We start from the raw sequence: 9339 nt of genomic DNA, 5'->3' as shown, positions 1-9339 counted from the left end.
AGCTGGGCATAGTGGCAGGCACCTATAATTTCAGTTACTTTGGAGGCTAAGGCAGGAGAATCACTTGAACTCGGGAGGTGGAGGTTGCAGTGAGCCAAGATCATGCCACAGCACTTCAGCCTGGGTGACAGAGTGAGACTCCATCTCAAAACAAAAAACAAAAAACAAGACCCTTATACAAATTACCCTTGGAACTTTTATTTAGAATTTAAGGTTATTTGGGGTTTAGTGTCATGTAAACAAAATTCTCCCAATTGCTAGGGTCCTCTTGGGGTGCTGCATCCTGTAAGATATGATCATGCCAGAAAAACAGACCCTTCTCCATCTAGGAACTCAAATGCCAAGAGTGATGCCGGATCAACTTTCATTACTGAGTCATATATTCCTAAATTCAGTGTATCATAGAAAAACAGACATACCCTTAACAGTTTAACCTGATAAAGTTCTGAAATACTTCCGTTGCAATAAAAGTTGTGAAAAGGCTATCTTGCTAGAGATCTCTGACTCAGAGAAGAAAGTGAAGGCTGGGCACAGTGGCTCATGCCTGTAATCCCAGCACTTTGGGAGGCGGAGGCAGGTGGATTACTTGATGTCAGGAGTTCGAGAGAAGCCTGGGAAACATGGTGAAACCCTGTCGCTACCAAAAATAAAAAAATTAGCTGGGCATGTTGGTGGGTGCCTATAACCCCAGCTACTCGGGAGGCTGAGGCAAGAGAACGGCTTGAACCCTAACCCGAACATGAACCCTAACCCTAAACCTAACCCAAAACAGAACCCGAACCCTAACTCGAATCTTAATCCTAACATGGAACCAAACCCTAACCTTAACCCAACCCCAACCCTAACCCCTAACCCGACCCCGACTCCGAAACTGACCCTGACCCTAACCCCTAACCTCTAACCCTCTAACCCTCACCCTCGCCCTCGCCCTAGCCCTAAAACCCTAACCCTAAAATCCTAACCCTAACCCTTGGGTGGAGAGAACCTCTGTGCGCAGGATTCAGAGGGGATTTCGGTTTCCCGTTTTCCACACTGAACCATTCTAAGTAGTCTCTGACCTTCGTTATTCAGGGCTAGAAACAGGAAGTATTTTATTCACTGTGGATGCGGCCCCGAGTTGTCCCAAAGCGAGGCGGTGCCGCCAACGTCTGTGCTGAGCACAACGCAGCTCCGCCCTCGCGGTGCCCCCCACGCCAGGGTCTGGGCAGGGTAGAACGCTGCTCTGTCTTCACGGTACCCCCGAGGTCTGTGCAGAGGACAACACAGCTCCGCCCTCGCGATGCTCTCAGCGTCTGGGCTGAGGAGAATTCAGCTCCGCCCTCACAAACGTACAGCACCGGCGCTGGCGCAGAGTCACACGCCAGGCGCGGGCGCAGGCCGACGCAGGCGCAGAGTCAGAGGCCGGCGAGGCGCAGGCACAGAGTCGCACGCCAGGCGAGGCGCAGGCCGGCGCAGGCGCAGAGTCGCAGGCTGGCGCGGCGCAGGCCCAGAGTCGCGCGCCAGGCGCGGCGCAGGCCAGCGCAGAGTCGCAGGCCAGCACGGCGCAAGCGCAGAGTCGCACGCCTGCGCGGTGGGGGGGAGGGGGGGAGGGTCGCGGCGCAGGCGCAGAGACGCATGCTTAGAGGGGAGCGGCGGAGACGGGCGAAACATCAGTAATCTGAAAAGCCGGGCTCCGGTGACCTCTGCTTGCAGCCGCGCACTACAGGGCCCTCTTGCTCACAGTGCTGTGCCAGTGCGCCCCTTGCTGGCGACTACAGCAACTGCAGGGCCCTCTTTCTTGCAGTGGTGGCCAGCGCCCCCTGCTGGCGCCGGGGCACTGCAGGGCCCTCTTGCTCGCAGTATAGTGATGGCACGCCACCTGTTGGCAGTTGGGGACGTTGCAGGGCTCTCTTGCTCACAGTGTAGTGGCAGCACTCCCGATGCTGGCAGCTGGGGACACTGCCCGGCCCTCTTGCTCCAAGTGAAGTGGCGGCTGGCTCCGCAGCTGGCAGCTGGGGACACTGCCGGGCCCTCTTGCTTGCCTTGTAGTGGGGGCACGCCCCCTTCTGGCCGCTGGGGGTACTACAGGATCCTCTTGCTCACAGTGTGGTGGCAGCACGCCCCCTGCTGCCAACCAGGACGCTGCAGGGTCCTCTTGCTCATGGTGTGGTGCCCGTGCGCCACCTGCTGGCAGCTAAGTACACTGCAGGATCCACTTGCTCACAATGTAGTCGTCGTACGCCCCCTGCTGGCAGCTGGGGACACTGCCGGGCCCTCTTGCTGGCAGTGTCGTCGCAGCACAACACCTGCAGGCAGATGGGGACTATGCAGGGCCCTCTTGCTCCAGGTGTGATGGCTGGCGCCCCCTACTGGCCACCTTCTGCACCACTTAACGTTGGAGCGCCAGTTATTAAGCGCCATCAGTTCTGGAAATTCAAACTGAAACGGAGCTATTACTGGGGAGAGCTGATGTCCCGGTTCTTGTCTAACTTGGAAGAAGTATTTTCACCAAGAGGCAATACAAAGATGGCAGATAACTTCATTGAAAAAAATACAGTGTGAAGAGCTTATTGTAGAAAAATAGGAAAGGAGTAGGCTGATCGTGCAGGAAAGAAGTCTAAGAGTCCTGTGCAGGGAATTTTATTTTGGACTTCTTCACATTCCTGCCTCTGTCTCAAGTCTCCACCTGTTTTCTTTGTCTGGTTTTTCTGCTACTGCCTTAGGTCCCCAACTTGCCCCACTTAGGCTTGTGGGACCTCCTCACTGTTGGTTGAGGCACATGTGTGGTGATCAATCCGAACTCACTCTGGCACCAGGCTCCTTCCCGCCATCCCAGGCAGGCTGACAGCAGTCACATTTGTATCTACTGTGCCTATCTCTTTTGAATGTCCTTCTCTGCCCTAATCTGTACTTATGGTGCCAGGTTTCTTTTAAGAATGTCCCCTTTGTCCTTATCAGCATGTAGCCAGCAGTATTGTGACATTATTACTGCAGAGTGAATGATGACTGGGGCATCTTAAGAGGAGTTGTAGGGTGTTTCTTTATGCATAGGTACCTCTTCTCCCTCCAACCCACAATTGACAAGTGCCCATCCACTCCAGCATTAGAGATGCCACTAATATGTGAATTTTTGGTGGTCCCTCTAGGTGAGCCTTCGCAGACTTTCCCTTTTCCAGGAGCTCCCCCTCCTGTTCATGTCTAGCTATCTATGTGCTCTAACAGAGCCCACTATCCTGTGTCTTTCCCAAAAATAGTGAGGGAAAGATTAATGGGAAACCAAAGGAAATGATATGCACATAGATGAAAACTTTACAACTTACACAAATAATCACTCAAAATCATCCTTATACTAAAAATGCAAAACTATACAATTTCTAGAAGAAACTATGGAAGAAAAGCTATGTGCCTTCGGATTTGGTAATGAATTTTAACAAATGACACCAAAGGTTTATATACACAGAAGAAATGACAATGTGGATTTATTAATATTTAAAGTTTATACTCTGGGAAAGACCTTGTTAAGGGAACAAAAAGACAAGCCACATATTGAAAAAAAATTTGCAAAATACAGATCCGAGAAAGAATTTGTATTCAAAATACATACAAAATTCTTAAAACTAAACAGTAAGTTAAACAGCCCAATTAAAAATGCACACAGATCTGGACACCTCACCAAAGACAATCTACAGATGGTAAGTAAACATACAAAAAGATGCTCAACATAGTAGATAACTGAAAACCACAATGAGATAGCACAGTTGGTCTGTATCTGTTAGAACAGCTAAACTCTAAAAAAATGACAAATTGCTGGAGGAAAAACAAGAACTCTTTTCATTGCTGGTAGAAGACAGTGTGTAAGACCAGAATATGCCACCCCAAAATATGTCCCTTTTGGCATAAGAATTATTCTGAGCTGATTACTTTGAAAAAATGCTAAAAAAGGAAGTTCTGAAAACAGAGAAGTTACCCTTGTGTAAGGAAAATTTACATCTATAAAGGAAATCCCCGTTTAAAAGATCTCTCTCTCTCTCTCTCTCTCTCTCTCTCTCAGCACTAACCAAGAAGAGGATAACTAAATCATTAAAAGAGTCTTATCAACAGAGAACGCATGGAGTTAAGACTGTATAAGAAAACTTACCCTTGTCTACTGTGCTTTTGCTTGCTATGTCCCCACTACTGAGCCTCAAATCTTCTTTCTTTAAGTTGAAGATAGCATTTACACTTGAATTGAAAGCCACCTACTAGGGATTTACTCATTTTTCCCTGAGTATCTCCCATGTATCCATAAGGTATACATGTTTTTAAACTCGTCTACTTTTTTCTCATTTTAATCTGTAATTTGTTACAGAGGGTCCCATCTAAGAATTCCGTAAAGGTAGAGAGAAAATTATTTTTCCTCCCCTATTAGTAGTTGGGCAGTTTTTCCCAAAGCTAAACAAGTCTCACCTTACAATGCAAAAATCATATTCGTAAAGTATTTTGACCGCTACTTTGATATTATTTCCAAACAAAAGCTACCATGCAATTATGTACAGAAGCCCTATTCATAATGACCAAAGGAAAAAAAGGAATCAGAAAGTCTTACAACAGATGACTGTGTGGGAACCCACTCAGACATCAAGAGTTGTTATAGGGGCCAGGCACGGTGGCTCGCTCTTGTAATCCCAGCACTTTGGGAGGCTGAGGCAGGTGGATCACAAGGTCAGGAGATCAAGACCATACTGGCTAACACTGTGGAACCCTGTCTCTACTAAAAAAAATACAAAAAAAATTAGCTGGATGTAGTGGTGAGCACCTGTAGCCCCAGTTACTCGGGAGGCTGAGGCAGGAGAATGGCATAAATCTGGGAGGCGGAGCTTGCAGTGAGCCAAGATCGCACCACTGCACTCCAGCCTGGGTGACAGAGAGAGACTACATCTCAAGGAAAAAAAAAACTTGTTTGTTTTATATTTAATAGTGATAACTCTGAAGACATAGTTGTTTTATTACACAAAAAATATTAAATTTATTTTATTTAAGTTTTATCCAAATCACATTAACCTGAAAAACATTTGGATCGGTTCCTATATTTCTAGGAGTTTGGGAATATTTATTTATAAATGATTTTTTTCCAAGCCAAGTTAGAATAGAGCACTTTTAGAGGATTTTATAAATGAAATTTGCAATGCTATCCAGAGTTAAGAAAAATCAAATATACAAAACATACATTAATAGACATACAAACACAAATAGAGATCTCATATCTTTCATCCTGAAATTTTAGCCACGAATCAGGCATAAATATTCTGATGGTTAATTTTAGATGTCTGCTTCATTGGATTAAGAGATACTAACATAGCTGGTAAAGCACAGTTTCTGGGCATAAGTGTGAGGGTGTTTCTGGAAGACACTGAGATAAGGAAGATCCACTCTGACCCAATATGGATGGGCACTGATATGGTTTGACTGTGTCCCCACCCAGATCTCATCTTGAATTGTAGCTCCTATAATCCTTACATGTTGTGGGAGGGACCCGCTGGGGGACGATTGAATCATGGTGGTGGTTACTGCCATGCTGTTCTCATGATCTGATGGTTTTATAAGGGGCTTTTCCCCTTTGACTTAGCACTTCTTGCTGTTGCCATGTGAAGAAAGACATCTTTGCTTCCCCTTCCGTCATGATTGTGAGGCCCATCCAGCCATGTGGAACTGTCAGCCCATTAAACCTCTTTGTTCTTTATAAATTGCTCAGCCTCAGGTACTTCTTCATAGCAATACAAAAATGGACTAATAAAGGCACCATCCAATTACTTGAGAGCCCAGATAGAACAAAAAGGAAGAGGAAAGGTGAATTATCTCCTTCTGAAGCTGAAACATCCTTCTCTTGTCTTTGACATCAGAACTTCAGGGTCTCAGGCCTTTGGCCTCAGAATGAGAGTTACACCATTGGCTGAACTGATTCTGAGCCCTTTGGACATGGACTGAGCAATGCTACCAGCTTTCCTAGTTCCCCAACTTGGAGACAGCCTATTGTGGACTTTCTCAGCCTCAATAATTATGTGAACCAGTTTCCCTAATGAATCTTCTCTCATCTGTCTATCTATATAAATCCGACGGATTGTGCCTTTCTGGGGAACCCTGACTAATGTGATAATAATAATACAAAATTCACCAGCTTATATAGAGGACTTGGGTTTTGTCTTTACCCCATTTTATATTTGTATTATAACTGTGTTTCTGGAAAAAATGGAACAAGTTTTTATCTTCTTCATATGAGGGCTAAAACTTTTTTCTCACCAATATTTTTGGAGATTTTTACGATTTTCAAGATTTTTCTTTTGACCCTAACCCCTGAACCAAACCCTCACCCCTACTGCTAAACCCTAACCCTAACCCCTACCACTAAACCCTAACCCTAACCCTAAACCTAAACCCTAACCCTAAACCCTAACCCTAACTCTAGCCCTAAACTTAACAGAACCCCAACCCAAACCCTAAATCCAACCCCAAACCCAACCACAAACATAATGCTAACACTAACCCAACCCCATCTCTAAAACCATGACCCTAAAATCCTAACAACCCTAAATCTAACAACCCTAACCCTAACAACACTAACAAACCTAATGTTAGCAACCCTAAACCTAACAACTGTAACCCTGACCCCTGACCGTAACCCTTTGTATAAATATCAAGTGATCTTGAATAGACAAAACACTCCTGAAAACGAAAAGCCCACTTAGTGGCTCACATTTCTCATTGTCAAATATTACTGCAAAGGAATAGTAATCAAGACAACATAATACTGGCATAAGGAGACAAATATAAATCAATGGAACTGAATGTCCAGTCCAGAAATAAAACTATACCTCTACGGCCAACTGAGTTTTGACACGAGCCAAGACCACTAAATTCAACAAATGCTGCTAGCATCTGACTACCTAGAGTCAGAGGTAAGAAACTGTACACTTACCTCACAACACAGAAAAAGTAACTAAAAATGGTTCAAAGCCCTACATATAAGAGTTACAAATAGAAACTCTAGAAGAAAACAGGGATATATCTTCATGACCTTGGATTTGGCAAAGGTGTTACAGATCTGAAACCAAAAGCACTAGCCACAAAAGAAATAATTTCCTCAAAATTAACAACTATGCATCAGAAGACATTATCAAGTAAGTTGGCTGTGCACTGTGGTTCACGCCTGCAATCCGAGCACTTTGGGAGGCAGAGGCAGGAGGATCACTTGAGTCCAGGAGTTCAAGACCAGCCAGGATGACAGAGCAAAACCCCATCTCTACTAATAGTACAAAAATTAGCCAGGAATGGTTGCACACAGCTGCAGTCCCAGCTACTAGGGAGACTGAGGCGGAAGGACTGCTTGACTCCAGAACGTAGAGGTTGTAGTAAGCTGAGATCACACCACTACACTTCAATCTGGGCAACAGTGCAAGACCCTATCTTAAAAAAATAAAGAATGGGTATGATGGCTCACGCCTATAATCCCAGCAATTTGGGAGACTGAGGCAGATGGAACACTTGAGGTCAGGAGTTGGAGACCAGCCTGGCCAACATGTCGAAACCTTGTCTCTACTAAAAATACAAAAATTAGGGCCGGGAGCGGTGGCTCACGCCTATAATTCCAGCTCTTCTGGAGGCTGAGGCAGAAGGATTAACTGAGGACGGGAGTTCAAGACCAGCCTGACCAAGAAAAGCAAACCCCATCTCGACTAAAAATACAAAATTAGCTGGGCGTAGTGGCACATGCCTGTAATCCCAGCTACTCGGGAGGCTGAGGCAGAAGAATCATTTGAACCCAGGAGGCGGAGGTTGTGGTGAGCCAAGAGTGCACCACTGCACTCCAGCCTGGGGAACAAAGCAAGATTCGGTCTCCAAAAAAAAAAAAAAAAAAAAAAAAGAAAGTGAAAAGACAACCCACAGAAAACAAGAAAATATCTGCGCATTATATATCCAACAACGGTCTGTTGACTACAGTATATAAAAAATTTGTATAACTCAACCACAAGGACAACCAAATTACAAATGGAGACAGAGTTGAACACACACTTTGCCAAAAAGACATGCAAATGAAAAACAAGCACATGAAAAGATGATCAATATCATTATCATTATGGCCATCCAAACTGAAACCACAACCAAATACTCTTTCACACACACTAGAAAGGTTACAATCCAACAAATGTAAAGTAACAAGTGTTGGCAAGGTTGGAGAGAAATCAAAACCATTAAATACTATATGTAGAATATAAAATGGTGCAGCCTATTTGTAACATAGTTTGTTATGTCCTCACAAAGTTAAAAACACAATGGGCATGGTGGCTCATGCCTGTAATCTCAGCACTTTGGGAGGCTGAAACAGGCAGATCACTTGAGTGCAGGAGTTCAAGACCAGCAGAAGGACATAACAAAACCCCGTCTCTACTAAAAATACAAAAATTAGCCAGGCATGGTGCCACACACCTGTAGTCCCAGCTACTAGGGAGGCTGAGGCGGGAGGACCACTTGAGCCCAGAATGTGGAGGTTGCAGTAAGCCGAGGCAACACCACTACTCCAGCCTGGGCAACAGCGCAAGACCCTGTCTCAAAAATTAAATAAATAAATAAATAAATAAACAAACAAATAAATAAAGGCCGGGCATGGTGTCTCAATCCTGTAATCCCAGCACTTTCGGAGGCAGAGGCAGGCGGATCATCTGAGATCATGAGTTTGAGAACAGTATGACCAACATGGAGAAACCCTACCTCCACCAAAAACACAAAAATTAGCCAGGCATGGTGTCCCATGCCTGTAATCGCAGCTACTCGCATGAACCCAGGAGGCAGAGGTTATGATGAGCCAAGAGTGCACTACTGCACTCCAGCCTGGGAAACAGAGCAAGACTTGGTCTCCTAAAAAAAAAAAAAAAAGAGGAAGAGAAAAGACAACCCACAGAAAAGAAGAAAATATTTGCCCATTATATGTCCAACAACGGTCTGTTAACTACAATATATATAAAATTTATATAACTCAGCAACAAGAACAACCAAATTACAAATGGAGAAAGAGTTGAACACACACTTTGCCAAAAAGACATGCAAATGGCAAAGAAGTACATGAAAAGATGATCAATATCATTATCATTATGGCCATCCAAACTTGAAACCACAACCAGATATTCCTTCACTCACACTAGAAAGGCTATAATCCAATAAATGTAAAATAACAAGGGTTGGCAAAGTCGGAGAAAAATCACAACCATTAAATACGGTATGCGGAATATAAAATGGTGCAGCCTATTTGTAACAGAGTTTGGTATTTCATCAAAAAGTTAAAAATAGGCCGGGCAAGGTGGCTCATGCCTGTAATCCCAGCACTTTGGG

Source organism: Macaca nemestrina (assembly GCF_043159975.1).
Source record: "Macaca nemestrina isolate mMacNem1 chromosome 15 unlocalized genomic scaffold, mMacNem.hap1 SUPER_15_unloc_1, whole genome shotgun sequence".
Taxonomy (NCBI): Eukaryota; Metazoa; Chordata; class Mammalia; order Primates; family Cercopithecidae; genus Macaca; species Macaca nemestrina.
The sequence above is the reverse complement of the archived record's forward strand: the minus strand, read 5'-3'. Positions refer to the sequence as shown.